The 21,922-nt window shown below is 42.2% G+C and overlaps 1 long non-coding RNA gene and 1 pseudogene across 1 annotated transcript; one reads left to right on the top strand and one right to left on the bottom strand.

Annotated features, from left to right (window-relative positions):
• The window catches only part of LOC109756673 (uncharacterized), a 109,160-nt pseudogene extending 87,697 nt beyond the window's left edge, over positions 1-21,463 (top strand).
• Positions 17,348-18,135, bottom strand: LOC120976904 (uncharacterized). The gene is made up of 2 exons (XR_005773561.3): positions 17,897-18,135; positions 17,348-17,657 (listed from the first exon to the last, which is right to left on the bottom strand). It is a non-coding gene; the product is annotated as an uncharacterized lncRNA (long non-coding RNA).
• Positions 21,464-21,922: the final 459 nt, after the last annotated feature.

Here is a 21,922-nt window from a genome sequence, read left to right as displayed (position 1 = left end):
TATCGTATCACCATCACACCTCTATCTTTACCATTTTTCTTAGTTCGATCCTTTTAGTAATATCTTGATTTAGTAGAATAAAGTTTTAGTATGATCCAGTTGTGAGTTTTGCTTTATGATCCTTCTATGTAATCGAGTCCGTGAGCTATATATAATAAAGATTAGTTTTGAGGCAAGGGCTTGATTATCTTGCTATGATCTTGAGGGAATAAAAATAAAAGAGAAGAGAAAGAATAAAAAGAATTAAAGAGATCATATTGATCTTATGGAGAGTAATGACTTCACATATAAAAGAGTATGATGAATAAAAGTTGTTGAGGGTTGACAAACATAGTTTTGGTCCTCATTGCAATTAATAGGACGTAATAAAGAAAGAGAGGTTTTCACATATAAATATACTATCTCGGACATCTTTTATGATTGTGAGCACTCATTAAAATATGACATGCTAAAAAGTTGATGTTGGACAAGGAAGACAACATAATGGGTTATGTTTTCTTATATCCGAAATAAAGTATATTCTCATGGATCATCCAACATGTTCAGCTTGCCTTTCCCCCTCATGCTAGCCAAAAATTTTGCACTAAGTAGAGATACTACTTGTGCTTCCAAATATCCTTAAACCCGGTTTTGCCATGAGAGTCCACCATATCTACCTATGGATTGAGTAAGATCCTTCAAGTAAGTTGTCATTGTTGCATGCAATAAAAATTGCTCTCTAAATATGTATGATTTATTAGTGTGGGGAGAATAAGCTTTATACGATCTTGTGATGTGGAAGCAATAAAAGCGACGGACTGTATAATAAAGGTCCATATCACAAGTGGCAATATAAAGTGACGTTCTTTTGCATTAAGATTTCGTGCATCCAACCATAAAAGCACATGACAACCTCTGCTTCCCTCTGCGAAGGGCCTATCTTTTATTCTTGTCTTATACCTTATACAAGAGTCATGGTGATTTTCACCTTTGCTTTTTACATTTTATCCTTTGGCAAGCACATTGTGTTGGAAAGATCCTGATATATATATATATCCAACTGGATGTAAGTTATCATAAACTATTATTGTTGACATTACCCTTGAGGTAAAAGGTTGGGGGGCAACATTATAAGCCCCTGTCTTTCTCTGTGTCTGATTAAAACTCCATACCCATAAGTATTGCGTGAGTGTTAGCAATTGTGAAAGACTAAATGATAGTTGAGTATGTGAACTTGCTGAAAAGCTCTTATATATTGACTCTTTCCGATGTTATGATAAATTGCAATTGCTTCAATGACCGAGATCATAGTTTGTTAGTTCTCAATGAAGTTTCTGATTCATACTTGACATTGTGAATAGATTGTTACTTTAGCATAAGAAATCATATGACAATATATATATATATATGTTGTTGTTATAAGAATGATCATGATGCCCTCATGTCCGTCTTTTATTTTATCGACACCTCTATGTCTAAACATGTGGACATATTTTTCGTTATCGACTTCCGCTTGAGGACAAGCGAGGTCTAAGCTTGGGGGAGTTGATACGTCCATTTTGCATCATGCTTTTATATCGATATTTATTGCATTATGGGTTGTTATTACACATTATGTCATAATACTTAGGCATATTCTCTCTTATTTTACAAGGTTTACATGAAGAGGGAGAATGCCGGCAGCTGGAATTCTGAGCTGGAAAAGGAGCAAATATTAGAGACCTATTCTGCGCAACTCCAAAAGTCCTGAAACTCCACGGAAGTCAGTTTTAGAATATATAAAAAATATTGGGCGAAGAAAGTACCAGAGGGGGGCCACCCACCATCCACGAGGGTGGGGGCGCGCCCCCTACCTCGTGGGCCCCCTGGCAGGCCTCGGATGCCCATCTTTGGCTATATGAAGTCTTTCCCCCTGGAAAAAATCAGAAGCAAGCTTTCGGGACGAAGCACCGCCGCCACGAGGTGGGACCTGGCGAAACCAATCTAGGGCTCCAGCGGAGCTGTTCTGCCGAGGAAACATCCCTCCGGGAGGGGGAAATCATCACCATCGATCCTCTCACCGGGAGGGGGTCAATCTCCATCAACATCTTCACCAGCACCATCTCCTCTCAAACCCTAGTTTATTTCTTGTATCCAATCTTTGTCTCAAAACCTCAGATTGGTACCTGTGGGTTGCTAGTAGTGTTGATTACTCCTTGTAGTTGATGCTAGTTGGTTTATTTGGTGGAAGATCATATGTTTAGATCCTTTATGCATATTAATACCCCTCTGATTATGAAAATGAATATGATTTGTGAGTAGTTACGTTTGTTCCAGAGGACATGGGAGAAGTCTTGCTATAAGTAGTCATGTGAATTTGGTATTCGTTCGATATTTTGATGAGATGTGTGTTGTCTTTCCTCTAGTGGTGTTATGTGAACGTCGACTACATGACACTTCACCATTTTTTGGGCCTAGAGGAAGGCATTGGGAAGTAATAATTAGATGATGGGTTGCTAGAGTGACAGAAGCTTAAACCATAGTTTATGCGTTGCTTCGTAAGGGGCTGATTTGGATCCATATGTTTCATGCTATGGTTAGGTTTACCTTAATACTTCTTTTGTAGTTGCGGATGCTTGCAATAGGGGTTAATCATAAGTGGGATGCTTGTCCAAAAAACGGCAGTACCCAAGCACCGGTCCACCCACATATCAAATTATCAAAGTAACGAACACGAATCATATGAGTGTGATTAAAACTAGCTTGACGATAATTCCCATGTGTCCTCGGGAGCGTTTTCCTTTATATAAGAGTTTGTCCAGGCTTGTCCTTTGCTACAAAAAGGATTGGGCCATCTTGCTGCACCTTATTTACTTTTATTGCTTGTTACCCGTTACAAATTACCTTATCACAAAACTATCTGTTACCGATAATTTCAGTGCTTGCAGAGAATACCTTACTGAAAACCGCTTGTCATTTCCTTCTGCTCCTCGTTGGGTTCGACACTCTTACTTATCGAAAGGACTACGATAGATCCCCTATACATGTGGGTCATCAGTGTTTAGTTAACTGTTTGGTTCAATTATGCAATGCGATGTTCAATAGTTGTGGGTGCATTCTGTTATGTATACCATGTGAGGAATAAATTGAATTTGGCTGTAGTAAATACATGAGAAACAAATACAATTGCTATATTTTCAAGTTGTTAAGCATGCTTGGTTTGATTAACTGTCTGATCTTCTATTACGAGTATGTTATATTGTGCAATGTGGTGCTCAGTTAATGTTTGGTTCATTTGTTGTGGTGTTTAGTTAACTTCTTGGTTCAATTCTGCAATGCGATGTCCAATTGTCGTGGGTAGAATTTTGTATTGTTGTGCATGTGAGGAATAAATCGAATTTCGCTGCACTTAATACCTTGAGAAACATATACAAGTGCTATATTTCCTAGTTCTTAATCATGCTTGGTTTGGATAAATGGGTTTTCCATGTGGCTTGAATTAATCTGATGAATCTGCAATGTGCTTATTTTACATCAACATATTTTACTGATAGCATGTGAACCCTTACTTAACCTGATGACTAACTACCTTATATGTGTTGCAGGGAAACAATGGAAAGCACTGGGCTTTACAATCGAGATTAGCACGTGCATGGTCCGTTGTCTAATAGCACATTATTGTGCAATTGCAGGAATCATTCTAATATTTAGGTTTTTAACAATTTGGTCTTGCACATGTAGGTCCTACTGTCAGAGGTTTTGACCCATTGTTCGACCCTTTTGCATATGGGGAAATGAGTTTTCCATGAATATCAATCAAGTCAAGAAACTCAGAAAGATTGTTAGGATAAAGAAATTAGCGACAAAAAACAACAAGATCTTTGTCTGCACAATGAAGAAGACATCAGTTCACTACAAGATGGTACTAACTATTATACCTTGCTTTTTTATTCCTTTGCCCCATTTCCAATATAGAGAAGATATTTATGCACATCCTTGTTTTCAGGCCTTTCCAAAGCAGTTCACTGATGATTACCTCTCAAACCACCTCTATGGTCAGGAGGCGAGGAAGGTTTTCATACAACACCCACGGTTCAATATTGAAGTGTTCCTGAAAAGGACGAAGGACGGACGGTCAATCATCCACAGGCACTGGACTAAAGTTGCAAAGACCTTCAACATGAATGAAGGCTCAATATTCGCCTTCCGCTTCAGCAGTTTTCCAGATGAGATGCATCTGTCTATATATATGATGCTAATTTTGAAAGGTTCTACATGTTGCATGTGAAACTTGGTGCTGGTGCAGTTGTGTAATGGGGTAGCTGAGTGCTGAAACTATATCATGTTGTACTCTGATGTATTTCAATTATGAAATCCTACTTCCTTAGTATGGAAATAAAATATATTATGTGCTTGATATGAATGTCAATTAGATTAATAAATGGATTATTAATAATAGGGCAATTAGCCTGCTAATGGCGAATTAGCCTGCTAATTGGGTTTTGCTATTGCAAACAGTTACTTAGAAAATACCGTGGGCGATGACCTCCGGCAATGCACACAGTTTCTAGGAATAAACCGTGTTGGATCAATGAACAATCACACACGACCTTCTCTTGAAAACTGTTTGCGTTAGGCCACCTTGCGCAAACGTTTATCACGTAAAAACTATGTGTGATGGACAGCCTTTGCCACATAGTTTCTTCTACGCACCGTGTGTGATGCATTCAATAACGCAAACGATAAAATTGTTAATATCGTGTGCAATGGCAATGCTATCACAAACGATTTAATGGGGAAAATTGTGTGTGATGTACCTGTGAACGGAAACGTTTTCCTTGAAACGACTGTGAGGGATGTACATACGAACGGAAACGTTTAGTGGGGACTGATTGTGTGGGATGTACTTGCGACTGGAAACAATTTCGCCTGTATAATTGTATTTTTTAGCTCTACTGTACGTATTTCCGTATTTGAGCGCTCACCGGTCGCACACGACCTCATTTTGCCGAGCGTGTGTGCCAGGAGGGCATATCCTCGACGGTTTCTGGGTCGTGTGGGAAGGATCCCCCCCCCCATCACCGTCACTCACTAGTAGACGATTCCAAATGACGTCGCGGAAAGGGGTTAAAAACCGTTTGTATAGCACCGACGCATACCAGTGAATAAATGGATTTTCAAGAAGAAGACTGACGCTGGCTGTAATGTTACTGTCTACAAAGCTCGAATTTTTGCGAAAAGTTTTTGACAAGTTCAAGGAGTTGACTATGCTGAGACCTTCTCACCCGTAGCGATGCTCAAGTCTGTCCGAATCATGTTAGCAGTTGCCGCATTTTATGATTATCAAATTTGGAAAATGTCAAAATTGCATTCCTTAATGGATTTCTTAAAGAAGAGTTGTATATGATGCAACCAGAAGGTTTTGTCGATCCCAAAGGTGCTAACAAAGTGTGCAAGCTCCAGCGATCCGTTTATGGACTGGTGCAAGCATCTCGGAGTTGGAATATACGCTTTGATAGTGTGATCAAAGCATATGGTTATATACAGACTTTTGGAGAAGCCTGTATTTACAAGAAAGTGAGTGGGAGCTCTGTAGCATTTCTAATATTATATGTAGATGACATATTGTTGATTGGAAATAATACAGAATTTCTGGAAAGCATAAAAGGATACTTGAATAAGAAATTTTCAATGAAAGACCTCGGTGAAGCTGCTTATATATTGGGCATCAAGATCTATAGAGATAGATCAAGACGCTTAATTGGACTTTCACAAAGCACATACCTTGATAAAGTTTTGAAGAAGTTCAAAATGGACCAGTCAAAGAAAGGGTTCTTACCTGTGTTACAAGGTGTGAAGTTGAGTTACACTCAATGCCCGACCACTACAGAAGATAGAGAGAAAATGAAAGTCATTCCCTATGCCTCAGCCATAGGATCTATCATGTATGCAATGTTGTGTACCAGACCTGATGTCTGCCTTGCTATAAGTTTAGCAGGGAGGTACCAAAGTAATCCAGGAGTGGATCACTGGAAAGCGGTCAAGAACATCCTGAAATACCTGAAAAGGACTAAGGATATGTTTCTCGTTTATGGAGGTGAAAAAGAGCTTGTCGTAAATGGTTACGTCGATGCAAGCTTTGACACTTATCCGGATGACTCTAATTCGCAAACCGGATACGTATTTATATTGAATGGTGGAGCTGTTAGTTGGTGCAGTTCCAAACAGAGCGTCGTGGCGGGATCTACGTGTGAAGCGGAGTACATAGCTGCTACGGAAGCAGCAAATGAAGGATTCTGGATGAAGGAGTTCATATCCGATCTAGGTGTCATACCTAGTGCGTCGGGTCCAATGAAAATCTTTTGTGACAATACTGGAGCAATTGCCTTAGCAAAGGAATCCAGACAAAAGAACCAAACACATCAAGAGACGCTTCAACTCCATCCATGATCAAGTCAAGGAGGGAGACATAGAGATTTGCAAGATACATACGGATCTAAATGTTGCAGACCCGTTGACTAAGCCTCTTCCACGAGCAAAACATGATCAGCACCAAGACTCCATGGGTGTTAGAATCATTACTATGTAATCTAGATTATTGACTCTAGTGCAAGTGGGAGACTGAAGGAAATATGCCCTAGAGGCAATAATAAAGTTTTTATTTATATTTCCTTATATCATGATAAATGTTTATTATTCATGCTAGAATTGTATTAACCGGAAACTTAGTACATGTGTGAATACATAGACAAAACAAAGTGTCCCTAGTATGCCTCTACTTGACTAACTCGTTAATCAAAGATGGTTAAGTTTCCTAACCATAGACATGTGTTGTCATTTGATGAACGGGATCACATCATTAGAGAATGATGTGATGGACAAGACCCATCTGTTAGCTTAGCATAATGATCGTTAAGCTTTATTGCTATTGCTTTCTTCATGACTTATACATATTCCTCTGACTATGAGATTATGCAACTCCCGAATATCGGAGGAACACCTTGTGTGCTATCAAACATCACAACGTAACTGGGTGATTATAAAGATGCTCTACAGGTGTCTCCGAAGGTGTTTGTTGGGTTGGCGTAGATCAAGATTAGGATTTGTCACTCTAAGTATCGGAGAGGTATCTCTAGGCCCTCTCGGTAATGCACATCACTATAAGCCTTGCAGGCAATGTGCCTAATGAGTTAGTTGCAGGATGATGCATTACGGAACGAGTAAAGAGACTTGCCAGTAACAAGATTGAACTAGGTATGATGATACCGGCGATCGAATCTCGAACAAGTAACATATCGATGACAAAGGGAATAACGTACGTTGTTATTGCGGTTTGATCGATAAAGATCTTCGTAGAATATATAGGAACCAATATGAGCATCCAGGTTCCGCTATTGGTTATTGACCAGAGAGGTGTCTCGGTCATGTCTACATAGTTCTCGAACCCGTAGGGTCCGCACGCTTAACGTTCGATGACGATTTGTATTATGAGTTATATGTTTTTGGTGACCGAAGTTTGTTCGGTGTCCCGGATAAGATCACGGACATGACGAGGAGTCTCGAAATGGTCAAGAGGTGAATATTCATATACTGGAAGGTAGTATTCAGACATCGGAATGGTTTCGAGTGGTTCGGGTATTTTACCGGAGTACCGAGGGGTTACCGGAACCCCCCGGGGGAAATATTGGGCCTACATGGGCCTTAGTCGAGAGAGAGGGGAGCCCACAAGGGGTGGCCGCCCCCCCCCCTCCCCTGGGAGGCCGAATTAGACTAGGGGAGGGGGCGGCGCCCCCTTTCCCTTTCCCTCTCCCTCTCCTTCCTTTTCCCCTCCAGTGAGAAAGGAAAAGGGGGGATCCTACTAGGAGTGGAGTCATAGTAGGACTCCCCCCATGGCGTGCGCCTCCTGGCCGGCCGCCTCCTCCTTCCCTCCTTTATATACGGGGGCAGGGGGCACCCCGTAGCACATCAATTGTTCTCTTAGCCGTCTGTGGTGCCCCCTCCACAGTTTACTCCTCCGGTCATAGCGTCGTAGTGCTTAGGTGAAGCCCTGCGCGGACCACATCACCATCACCGTCACCACGCCGTTGTGCTGACAAAACTCTCCCTCGACCCTCTGCTGGATCAAGAGTTCAAGGGACGTCATCGAGCTGAACGTGTGATGAACTCGGAGGTGCCGTACGTTCGGTACTAGATCGGTTGGATCATGAAGACGTTCGACTACATCAACCGCGTTAACCTAACGCTTCCGCTTTCGGTCTACGAGGGTATGTGGACACACTCTCCCCCTCTCGTTGCTATGCATCTCCTAGATAGATCTTGCGTGATCGTAGGATTTTTTTGAAATTGCATGCTACATTCCCCAACAAGAACAAATATGCATGTGTTGGACTTGTTGTAAATGAACAATGAGGTGTCAGACTTGGAGGGAACAAAACCAAGTTCCTGCATTTTATGACAGAGACGGGAATCCCATGCTCTTGGGGCTTGCTTCAACCCATATAATGCTTTATCAAGTTCACAGACATGAGTGGGAGCACTTTTACTTTCAAACCCAGGAGGTTGTTTCATATACACCTCTTCCAGAACACCATGGAGAAACGCATTTTGCACATCTAGCTGTCTGAGACTCTGACCCCAGGATACAACAATGGACAACACAAGACGGATAGTGGCAGCTTTTACAACTGGACTAAATGTGTCTTCATAGTCTATACCATATCGCTGTTTGAAGCATTTTGCAACAAGCCTAGCCTTATAACGATCAATGGTTCCATCGGATTTTCTTTTAATCCTAAACACCCACTTGTAGTCAATCAAATTTTTACCTTGCTGTGGAGGAACCAAATGCCATGTGTTATTTTTCTTGAGTGCTATGTACTCTTCCTTCATAGCTTTCATCCATTTTCATCACCAAGAGCCTCTTCAACTGTAGTAGGTTCACCTGGTTCACCTGTAGAGCAAATCATACCATATTTGGTTATATTTTTGTAATTTACAGGTTTCGTTACCCCTATATGTAGACGTGTAAGACGAGGTGATGAAGTGATCAATTATGTGGCCATAGAGGATCCCATGGGCTGCACAGAGGCGTTAGCCGCAGCAGATCCCGAGGAGAGATCCTCTGCCACAGCCACATGCGGATTTTCTGTGGCCAATGACCGCGCCTCGATACTGGCCTGATCCGCAGAAGATCCTGGCATGTGGGCCAGCCCATCATTCTCTAATGATGGCGCATCTGCTCGGGAGTCCGCGCCTGTCGGTTGCTCAGGCAGATCGACACAGGATTCCACGCCCGTGCCGAGGCCCACACCGGTGGAGCGGCCTGGAACCCGCCGCTTGTAGCACATGGGTTGGCTGCCTAACTGGCATCGCCTGCGCCAGCTGCATGCTGCCAAGTGGCAGGCGATGATTGACGTGGAGCTTGGGCCGCACCGCGGCTAGTGAGAGGCAGCCGTGTGTCACCCACGGGATCGGAGGCACTGGCGCATGCGCCTGTGCCTGGTCCGCCTGGTATGTCTGCGGCAACAGATCCCGAGGAGGATCTGATCCTCTGCCCTAGAACTGATCCCGAGGGGGATCTGTCTCTTGTTTCGGGACACATAAAATGAAGCCCAAACTTTGCACAATTTTCATCATTTTGAGCTGCATTTTCGCCATTTTCTTCGTTGTTTGCTCCTGTTTCATCACAATGCTCATGCATGCTATCAGTAGGATTAGTCAATAGTTGATCATCAATATTGTTTCCCCCTTGATCAATAGCGGTGAGATGTGGAGGCAAAAGAAGAATTTCTTTGCAAAGGAGAGCACCGGCATTAGGATGGAGATCAGCAAAAGGGAATTTAGTTTCATCAAAGACAACGTCATGAGAAATATAGACACGGCTCGTAGAGACATCAAGGCATTTGACATAAGTTTTCGATTATTGTATGGACGGAGATTGGGCCAACATGCACATCCAAACACATGAAGGGACTTGTAGTCTGGTTTGGTGTGAAATAGTCGTTCTACCGGAGTTTCATTGTGGATGACACGACTAGGAAGCATATTAATAATATGCACGGCAGTGAGGAACGCTCCGTCCCAAAACTTGATCGGCATGGAGGCTCCTGCTAAGAGGGCAAGTCCAACCTCGACAATGTGGCGATGCTTACGCTCGGCATAGCGGTTCTGTTGGTGAGCATGAGGGCATGGCACATGATGTGAGATGCCAAGAGCTTGGAAGGAGTTTAATTTATCATACTCCCCTCCCCAGCCGGATTGGACATCAATGATTTTGCTGTCAAACTTGCATTCGAGAAGAGCTTGAAATTTTTTAAAGACTTGGAAAACATCTGATCTTTTCTGAAGAAGATAGATCCAAAAGAATTTGCTGTAGTCATTGATAAAACTCACATAATAGGCGTGTCTACCCACAGAGCTAGGGGCAGGGCCCCAAACATCAGAGAAAATTAATTGCAAAGGTTGTGTGGAGACACTAGTAGATATAGGGTAAGGTAACTGATGACTCTTAGCTCGTTGACAATTGTTTCAATATGGCGCTCACCAACAAACGGGAGCTTATTTTTCCTAAGCAATCTTTCAACTAGAGAAAAAAGAGCATGTCCTAATTGATTGTGCCATCGTGTTGATGAAAGCTTGACAACACCATAGGCTTGTTTATTGAATCTTCTACGCTCCGGAATCAACGGGTAAAGCCCTCGAACACATCTACCTCGATAGAGGATTTTTTTTCGTGGCCCGATCCTTGATAAAAAAGAAATAAGGATGAAACTCGAGGAAGACATGATTATCAATAGCAATTCTATGAACGGAGAGAAGATTCTTATCGACACTAGGAACATGCAAAATTTTCTTAAGATGGATTTTTCGTTTAGGGGTACTAAAAATTGAATGACCAACATGACATATCCGCATACCTTCTCCCCTGACAGTATGTATCTGATCTTCTCCGCGGTATTTTTCCTTCATTGTCACCTTCTCAAGTTCGCTGGTGATGTGATTGGTGGCGCTGCTATCGACATACCAATTGGTGTCGACCCCATAGGAGCCATCAGCACCGGCGGCGACCTTGTCCTCGTCTTGGGAGTCGTTGTCATCTTCGTCGTAGCGGTACGAGCAATCTTTTCTTGTGTGCCCCGGCTTGCCGTAGATCTGACAACGAGGGCTATCCGCATGGGCCCGGCCAGAGCCACCGCCACGGCGACCCCTGGTGCCTGAGCGCCCGCTGCCGCTTTCACCGTGCCCTCCACCAGAGGACCGCCCTTTGCCGCGGGAAGAGCAGCGGTAGCGAGAACCACCACCACGACCACGAGATGCAGCGTTTGCAGATGACTTGAAGCCACCGCCGCTGCCGGAGCCATGGAACTGAGCCATGCGTTGGTCGAAGTTGCTGAGCATGGAGAAGATCTCGTCGAGGGAGGCAGGAGTGACACGAGCATCGAGGGCTGAGACGAGGGGCTGATAGTCCTGATCCAACCCATGAAGAATATAGGAGATGAGTTCATCATCCTGGGTCGGCTTGCCGGCCGCGACGAGTTCGTCCGCAAGGCCGCGCATCGAGGAAAAGTAGGAGGCGACGGACTAGTTTCCCTTCTGGGTGTTGATGAGGGAGGTGCGGATGTTGTTGATGCGACGGAACGACTGCGACGAGTACATGCGCGCCAGAGTCGTCCAGAGCGCGGTCGCCGTGGTGACCGTGGTCACCGTGATGAGGACTTCCTTGGAGAGGTTGCTCAGCAGATAGCCGAGCACCTGTTGGTCCTCCCTGACCCATATTGGGTGGAAAGGGTTGGGCTCAAAGGTCTCATTGTCGTCCTTGTCCTTGGCGGCGAGGAGCTTGGCCGGCTCTGGCAGGGTGCCATCGACGTAGCCGAAGACCCCAGCGTCACGCAGTTGCCACGTGATCTGCATGCGCCATAGCACATAGTTTGTGCGGGAGAGCTTCTCGGTGACCTGGCCATTGAGGCTAGGTTGGGAGATAGCGCCGGATGATGAAGACATGGCTAGGCACAGATTGGAATCATGGAAAGCTTAGATGGGAAGAGGGATGGCTATGATTACCATGTGCGACTGGCAGAAACGTCTTACCCTATCTTGGGTGACGTGTTGCATGTTATATAGCAGGGGCGCAATAACCCTGACAGCGCATACATGAATCGATTGAGACGAGCTAGAGATACATCTTGAGGAGAAAGAAAAGGAGGAGATAGGTTTAGTTACAACAGAAAAGAGATCTAGCCTAAACTACCTCCTGGACTATCTCATGTAAATATCATCCACGTTACACCACGTTGCAGGATACAATGCGCTGGTTTAACATGTCGATCTGAACACTTACAAGAGCACAACTTTGGTAAAATGGCAACTTTAGATTTTTTTTCATCAAAAGAGCACATCATTTCGCAATCTTCCATATCTGTGACCCTGTCGTTAACTACGACATTTTCAACTGGATTCAACACACAAGGAACATTTGAATGCAGCCATTTAACATAATAGCAACACAGTTCCTTAATTCTGACATGGTTCACAACAATAGCATCACAACAGGGGTTGTTCACATAATAGTAGCATGGTTGCCAAATAGAGATCTGACATAGTTTTACACCAGAGAGATTTGCCCATGTACCTAGTACCAACTACAGTTCTCGATAATAAGCCTTTGATTTATTCCTCCAGATGAGATGGATAGCATTCTTTCTAGCTCTAGAATATGAATTTATTATAGAAATAGGTGCCATTCTTCTAGTGTCACACCTGGGCTTGAGTGAGCTATTGCAGATAAAGTCTTGTTGTTCTTCCCATTGCGAGGGTTCAGCAACATCTGTGGAGACTTTAGCGCCTCTGGATTTTCTTTTATAACTTTATTAAGACCACACTTAGGCTAGGCAAGGAACATTTCTACTAGATGATGAGACAGAACTTAACAACTTGGTTCTCTCCCCTCCTTTCCCTTTGCGTGTTGTTTCTCGGTGCATGCCTTTCGGGCTGGAGAGGGGGACTAAAACATATGGAAGGCCGGATCTTCTATTTTGTGACGCAGTGTTCTTCTCAATGCTATATATCCGAAGTCAGGTCTTTCAGTAATATTTTCCAAAATGGTGTTATTTTAATGGTACAGATGCAAATTTCTCATGTTAATGGTATATCTAAAACATTTCTACTAGATGATGAGACAGAACTTAACAACTTGGTTCTCTCCCCTCCTTTCCCTTTGCGTGTGGTTTCTCGGTGCATGCCTTTCGGGCTGGAGAGGGGGGCTGAAACATATGGAATGCCGGATCTTCTATTTTGTGATGCAGTGTTCTTCTCAATGCTATATATCTGAAGTCAGGTCTTTCAGTAATATTTTTCCAAAATGGTGTTATTTTAATGGTACAGATGCAAATTTCTCCTGTTAATGGTATATCTAAAGTTAAAATAGGTGTGTTGTATGATCTAAAAAAATGTCTACTGATCATTTACAATCACTTGTTTCTGTTGATTAATGCACAAGATCGATGGATCCTCGTGTTGTTGTTTGTTCTACTTGGTAATTTTTGGCAAGTAAAATTCGGTTCATTCTTTAGATTATATGCGCAAGACGATGCCCCATTTCCAAGCCCGTTTAAATTAATCATGATCCACTGTTTTCATACAATCTGCTGCATATTCTATAACATTCCACGTACTTGCAAAAGTCACCAATGGTACGTAAAAACAAATCATATTTAGCTATATGTGAAACAACTTTTGCAACTAAACATTTAGTGTACATTAGTAGAATGCCCGTGCGTTGCTACGGGCTACAATGCATATATAATAAATGAAATAAACGATGATTATGGCCATCTCGAAGGACGAAGCTAATTTCTTCCACATATGTTCGGGCGTGTGTAGACATAAAATGGGCGCCCATCGGGCTCCCCAAAATCCATCCATCTGGATAGTCCGGGCTCCTCCAAATTCACTCCATATGTTGGAAACAACTATAATTTTCCGGACTATTCGCCATGTTATCTCCAACACGCGGTCCCACAAAAATCCTGCCTCACGAAGCTCCCTTCTTTTTCCCTGTTGGACACTCCCCTTCCCGCTCGGTTTCACATCATAGCGGGACATTTTTCTCACTGGAGCCCTATCTTTTAAAACCAGATGACGCCCACCTCACCTTCATCATGGCACCGTGTACGGCCACCACGAAAGACGCCGCCGGAGATAGTGCACTAACTGAAACAGGAGCACGGATTTTACCAAACCTGCAACGAGCAAGACCAACCTCTTTTGTACTTCAACTGGCACCCAAGCTTCTTCGCCACCAGTGTCACTGTTGCTCTGCCAATATGTGCAAGAGTGTCACCGCCTCCGTGACGGGAGGGAGGGAATGGGATTTTACTGGAGGTTCAAGCCAGCCCGCCTCCACTTCAATTTCATCACTCCCGAGCCCGTTCCAGAGTAGCTCGACTCCAAATTCTTGTCTACTAGCAAGGATTTAAGGCTCTAGATACCAATTGACAGGCCTTGGCTAGAGAAATCGGGGAACATAGAGAGATTCAGAGAAGAAACACTTAGAAACAGAGGAAGCTCAACTTGTCACGGGGATTTACTATTCTCAGATGAATGCTTGATAAAACTTACAAGATTACAAGGAAGTTCGGGGATGTTTGGTTTACGCCCATGCCAGCCCCACTAAATCAAGGGCACACCAAAATTTTGGCATAGGATTTGCCCGCCCATGTTTTGCCAGTGCCTACGTACAGCAGCCCGAAGGAATCGGTAGCTACGACCAAAATATTTGGCGAGGCTTAAAAACTTGGGATTAAAAAAAATGATAGCCCATGACTGCAGTCAACACCAAAAATTGGTATGGTAACTGTTGGCCACAAACATCCTCTTGTTGCCAAAATTGTTGGCCACAAACCAAACATCCTCTTTATGCCGGCCAACATGACAACGTCTAGGGTTCAACCCAAATACAAGTGATAAGATATTCCTGCCCTTTGGCTTATACAGCTTATATATCCCAGAAATAGAACAACAAAGCAAAAAAAGATAAACAGTAGGTGACTGAGGACCCTAGGATCAGAGATGGACGGTTACACAGTCAGCGGCCGCAGCTAAGAGATATGGAGCTGTGGATGAACGTACAAGTGTCCAACTCTTCAGTAATCTTCGGATAGAGCTTCAGTGATGGCTCCTGGCAGTTTTCCCAATAGATGGGAAGCATTCACGTGAACAAGCAAGCCATTCAATGAGAAGATGAAACATGATTCTATTCAACCAAGTAGATGGAAAGTGAACAACACAAGTGCATAAATTAAATTTTCTTTAATTATAGACCTAAAAATTTGAAGCACACTATTATGTAAACCCAAGGGAAAAAACAAATAATTTATTCTCATAATATTGGTCCAAAACAATGTCTTTTACCATGCTCAATATCTTCTTAACTCCTTGTTAAGAAAATATATAACGTTGGCAGACCTTGCTGTGATAGAAGGATTTGACAATATCAAACGCCGAGTGGTCATCCTTGCTAAGCGTGCCTCATTCCTTTCTATGGTAGAAGGATTTGACAGTATCAAACGCTGAGTGGTCATCTTATTCATGGTCACCTACACTTATTAATCAATAATAAAACTCCCTCCAAGGTCCACACGGTAGTACTTAGCACTAAAATATGAGAAAAACCATGACACCAATGTCAGTGTTACTACAAATAGATCAGGAGAGATACAGTCTACACTCTACAGATATAAAAAAACACATGTATAAATTTCTTTCTGACAAATAATCATACACTTATGTCAATATGGCATCCTCATGATGTTGGACTGTCACTATTTTTAAAACTGGGTATTTTTTGCTCTAGTCATTTCTTCCTGAAAAGATGACAGTGTAACTCATGTCTGCTAAAATAGTAGTGATACTGTACATATCAATAGTCTGCTCTTCCCTGTAGCTATGGTGATCAAACATGGGTCTCAATGGATAATAAAACGACCACCAAAGTTATACCAAAATGGCAAAAGAGAAGTTAACTGCAGACTGCAGTATCTTCATATGTACTTCCCTTGTAGTTTTTTTTTCTACAAATTCTGTAGGGAAGGACCCGACAGTCAATCTATTGATACAATAAATATGAGAAATCTATACCTACTAATAAAAGAAATAGATATTCTTAGTCCATTTTGCTAATTTATAGAAAAAACCCTAATGTTTCTGACATTAAACCCGCGTTATATATTAATTGTTTTTTAAATACTCATATCTTTTAAACCATAACTTCAAATTTAACATGTTATATACGGAATTTGATTAGAAAAATGTGTAGAATCTAAATATGATGTTGTTTTACCTGTTAACATTTACAAAATACTATCTAGGCTGCAATGTTAATCAACAATGCATTATTTGTCTTTTTTTTCATATCGGTACTGATTCTTATTGGGGATGAACACCTCAGCAAAATCAAGATTGGACATGAAGTTGAAAATAAATTTTCTAAAGACACCCAATAAATAAGGACATGCATGACAAGAAATAAAAGCAAGACCAAATAAAGATGGGATGTCCGCTATAAAAGAAATAAAAGAGAAAATGCAGAGGAGATCAGATAAAGATGAGATGTTGCGTTATTCCCCTATATATAAGAAGAAGAAAAAAGAGGATGTGCCAGAAAAAAATAAAAAGGAGGCATGCATGACAAAACATTAAATAAAAGACAAGTTTGATAAGATATAAATCATGATGAAACAAGGACCGATACCTATGACATGTATAGCAAGAAATAGTGATGAAATAGGGGCGCAAGTACCTGCGTCCACAGAAGACCATACAAAAATGATCTTTTCCAGACAAAAAAAATATTTTTATGATTAGAAAATCATGTATCTTTTTAACAACCTTTTTAACAACTCTTCATGTATTTTTTGTTATTTTTACCTGTTAAATATTTTTAAATATTATTTTGGAAGATATTTAAATAAAACAAATGCTTTTCTAAATTATCTGTATCTTTTAAACTGTAACTCCAATTTTAACATGTTATATATGAAATTTGATTAGAAAAATGTGTACAATCTGAATATGATGTTATTTTTACTTGTTAAATATTTTTTAAATATATTTTTGGAAGCAAACTTATAGTCTATAGCGCACGATCCATTTTTCTTTTGTACCGGCGGCGATCCGGATTGCAAATAAACACCCACTAAAACCATATAGGGAGAAAACATCGATAACTACACATGCATACCTTTGAAAAACCTCGCAGGGGAAAACAACAGATTTCTCATCGCGGGAGTGAGAAAGAGCAAGAGGGAGAGAGAGATGTCTTAAGATTAACCGCATTCAAACACGTTTTGGTTTGTGTGAACACTGTGACCACCGCCGACGAGGGTGAGGAGGATAAGAGGCTACACAAATGTGATGCCTCGCTAAAATAAAGGAGATTGACCTATTTGTGGTCTTAAGTGATGGTTGTTGGGTTAAAAGCGTGTGTTATTTTTTCCTTCGTTGTAACGCACGGACTCTTTTGCTAGTACAACTTACGCACAATACCTCGACCAACTGGCCCTTGCACGGGGCAGCAGACGGACTGTCAGGCTCTTCCATGTTGTACTCACCGGTGCACCCGCCAGGCAACTGGCCACCATCCCTCAACTCTACCTGCTCACTGCCGGCAGATTAGCACATGGTTGCATCAGCCGGCAATACAACTGCCCATCAAAGAACAAAATATAATTAGCACAAAACTGGGATTAAGAAAAAAATGAAACTTGGCATAAACGCCTAATCTAAAGCTGCAATTGGAAAGCAAATTATGTTATCTCAGATATAGGGTATAGCAAATGCAGTTTCTCTACAGATTTATAAACCAATAATATAACCACAATTGCAGTACAGAAAAAGGGAACACTTGATTTGATTTAGAACATATATACAACCATCCACTTGCCTCATAGGGTACCCTACTCCCTCGAGCATCCAATTGAAAGGTATTCACTTTCCGTGGGGAACTCCATCCAGATTTCAGACTGGGATAATTCAATCACGAGAGAGATTGCGGCATTGCGCTTTTATTGTTGCCGTAGCGCGTCATCCTCCCTGATCACCCTAGCCGCCACCATTTACGTGGAGATGTCTGTTGCTAAGGTAGATTGTCAAGCTATCCAAGTTCATCAGCTTCAGAATTCTCTTTTGAGTGGCATCTACAAGCGTTGGATTTCATGATAAAAGCAGTGACATTCGATCGAGCATGCCAATTGACAATCATTGTCGGTCGGTACCAGATATAAATCACTTGGACTCATCGAAGATGACGATGAAGCAGACGCGCCGCTGACCCTCGATCATCTTCTCGCAGAGTCGCGAACCACCACAGTTGCCCCATGACGAAGAAGTTTTTTTTACGTGAAGTGAACCATGAAAAGTTGGGAGTGCAGGAACCATGCTGAATCTATTTTTGAGTGTCTTACTTGTCCAATATACAAGCACCACTTTAGCCGAAAAGTTCTCAAATAGACATTTCCGAGAAACATGGTAATAATATTATTAACATATCAAGCTGAAAAGAAAATTTCACCTGGAACGGAATGTTTCCAGAAAATAGTGATGCATTGACCATTGACTGAAAGTGCACTAAATCATAATGTATATTCAAGTGTCGATAACTTCAGGACATAATTTTGATTGCTCAAAGGCTAGTGACATTCTTTAAAAAATGAAAAGACTAATATCATGCCATTTCATATGCAGATAGTTTTGTGCAACAGTATATACACTCCAGAATAAAACAAAACACAATCTAATTTAGAAACAATGCCGGTGAATTACCTCAGGTATAATAAAATAACCTGACTAAGTAAATGTGAAATAAATAAGTAAATGCAAAATAAAAAGAGAACATCACCAGTGTCTCTTAGCCCTCCCTATGTCACCCTTCATTACCTTGGCCAGCCAGTGCCTAGATCAGACAGTGGTGAGTCAGATCTTGTGGTACTCCCTACTTCCCTAGAGCTTTCATCTCCTTCACCCATGTCATAAGCTTCAGGCATTTTGGCTCTCCACCTCACGACGATGCGGACAAACTGAAGACATTGGCATCAAGTGATCACGGTGTCAACAATATTACTCTGCAATATTCTCAAAGGGGGGAGTGGGGGGCATACCTTAGCAGTATCATCTGCACTCTCAACATGCTCCTTAGTAAGATCATTAGTCTTCTTATTGTATCTTGCACACGTAAACTGATAAACCATTAATGCCAAGGTTTATTTCAAATGCACTGAATAACGGCCTATGGGTACGCATCTAGCTAAAAGAGAAAATCTGTAGTGTAATTATCATATCTGCATATCCTCAGTCCCTGGTACAAAGCTATCAGTAACGATGCACTTTATGGGAAATCGGTTAGAATCAGTACCGGAAGTATTTTTTGCTACACATGCATGATGTACTGTTCTTGTAGAGCTGAGAGACGATAATTAGCTACCCCTCTGTAAACTAATATAAAAGCATTTATATTACTAAAATAGTGATTTAAACGCTCATATATTAGTTTACGGAGGGAGCAGTTAATTGTCCGTCGCTGCCCGTAGCAAAGCACTGCTAGGGATCAGGAGACCCAGCCGTGGGAGGGGGGCGAGGAGAAGACTGGGGTGAGCTCCTCCATGGACCCGGCAGCGACCACCGTGGCCACCTCCCTAGCGTCGTCGGAGGTGGCCGGGGAAGCTGCGTCGGTTGTGGCCACGGCCAGATCCGTGGAGCACGGCGACGGGAGGTCGGGAAGGGAGAAGAACGACGATGGTGGAGGCCCCCCTCCCCCGATCTAGCGACATGGACAGATCCATCCGGGAGAAGATCCATGGAGGTTGAGAGATAGCGATGTGGAGGTGAGGGCTGGCCGGTGGCGATTGAGAGGATGGCTTCGGTGGCGGCCATGGCCGAATTCTGGAGGGGACGCGATGGTGACATCTTGAGGAGGAGGACGGTGAGGGCATGAGGACGAGGTCATCGTCGGGAGACACCACGTCGGCGTGAGGTGGATATGGTTGAGCGAGGGCGCCTCGTTCATCTGGGTTTTTTTCGCTACGTGCGAGGGGAGCCTTGTCGTCTGGTTTTCTTTTGTTACGTGCAAGGGGATCCTTGTTGCCTAGTTTTTTGTGACGTGCGAGATAAAATCGAGGGGTAGAGGGAGGTGGCATGAAGACGAAAAAACCCAGACGGATGAGGACGAAAAAAGCCAGACAAAGATGGGAGGTGGGACAATAAACCCAGAATGAAGACTACCAACTGCTTCATTAGGAGTAGAGATACTCTCCCATTCTCATCCCACAAAGCATACTACACAAGTTCACTATTTTCCACTCATTTTCTGTAGCCAACAATTTATTAGAGGCAGTAACAATAGGAATTTTGCCATACTTAAATAAGCTATGCTTAACATTATGGTGTTTATCCAAATTTTATGACTGCTGTATTATTATGTTAATATTCGTAATTATCATATTTATGTTTCAGTCCTACATTATAATTTTAGACATCATTAGGTCTCATATGTATGAGTAAGAAAATCATGATTCATAATATTTGTTTGTATCAATCTATTTTGTCTCCTTTCAGTTGGAAGCTGGAGGTTAATTGTTTAATCATGTACTAAGTGATTTTTATTGTTGTCGATCAGCTTGTCTGGAGCCAATGATGATGAATGTGCCTTATGACAGTTGCATGCCTAACTGGAGGGTCTGTGGAAGGCATGCATATTGCGCCATGATGCAGGTATTCTCACTGAAGCTAGCTAACACGTCATATGTTGGTGAACCAATTGAGTTGTATGGCTACGTGGCTGTCAGAGATCTGTTGAACCCTATGCGCAACTATGTCTTCAACCGTACAAGAGATGATCCTTTCATTGTGGGGCATGATGGCCTCATACAAATGTCTGGCCCTAAGAGAGGCATCAGAATGCAAGCTACTGTGGTAATCGAGTTTTACCTGAAGATTAAGACGGGAGGAGAAGAAGGTGGTGATCTAGAGCTCATTGATGGTGTTGCCCAATTCAGCGACAGATGCAATAGCCATGCTAGCGTAATCACACGCCGATTGGATGGTGATTGTGGCTCAGTGGACATAACGTTTGCACTTCTAGAACAAGCCTCGGAGGCCAATGTACATGTTGGGATATCAGAAATCAAGTAGGACAGTTGCTTAAACCTGTGTTTGGTAGGGTCTTACACTAGCCCATCTTATGTAGCACGTGGCAAAATCCAGCTGTTTGATGGAGTTATCGCTGCCGAGACATCTGAGCTAAGCAGGGTCGTGGTTGCTGTGGCGCAAGATGCTAAGTTGGTTGTCACATTGGAGCTCAGTCAGAAGGGTGGGCAGGACATGTATCAATGTGATGTTTTCCGTGTTGAAAAACATGGAACTTCACAACTGAAGATTCAGAACATTTAACTGAATACCACAACAAATGAACCAAATAGTTTACTGAGCACCACATTGTACAATAGAACATACTAGAAGATCAGACAGTTAACCAAACCAAGCATGCTTAACAACTTAGAAATATAACAATCGTATATATTTCTCATGTACTTAATACAACCAAATTCGATTTTTTTCTCACATGCATAACAATACAAAATTGCACCCACAAGAATTGAACATCACATTGCAGAATTAGACATCACAACAAATGAACCAATAGTTAACTGAGCACCACATTGCATAATATAAAACATATATATTAGAGGATCAGATTGCATAGTAATATTACATAGGAAAATTCACTGGAATTTCTAAAGGAAAAGCAGGAGCATCACATGCAACAGGTAAACCGAACATGTTTAAGTTGCGTAGCTAGCCGAACATAGGTCCTTATAGTAAGCTAAAAAAACAAGCTACTCCTCATTGTCGGAGATATTGATGACGATGGGATCCTTGGACTTGGAAGAGGGTGATGCCTCCACATCGTGTGTTA

The sequence above is a fragment of the Aegilops tauschii genome, chromosome 3 (assembly GCF_002575655.3).
Source record: "Aegilops tauschii subsp. strangulata cultivar AL8/78 chromosome 3, Aet v6.0, whole genome shotgun sequence".
NCBI classification, from domain to species: Eukaryota; Viridiplantae; Streptophyta; class Magnoliopsida; order Poales; family Poaceae; genus Aegilops; species Aegilops tauschii.
The sequence above is the reverse complement of the archived record's forward strand: the minus strand, read 5'-3'. Positions and strand labels throughout refer to the sequence as shown.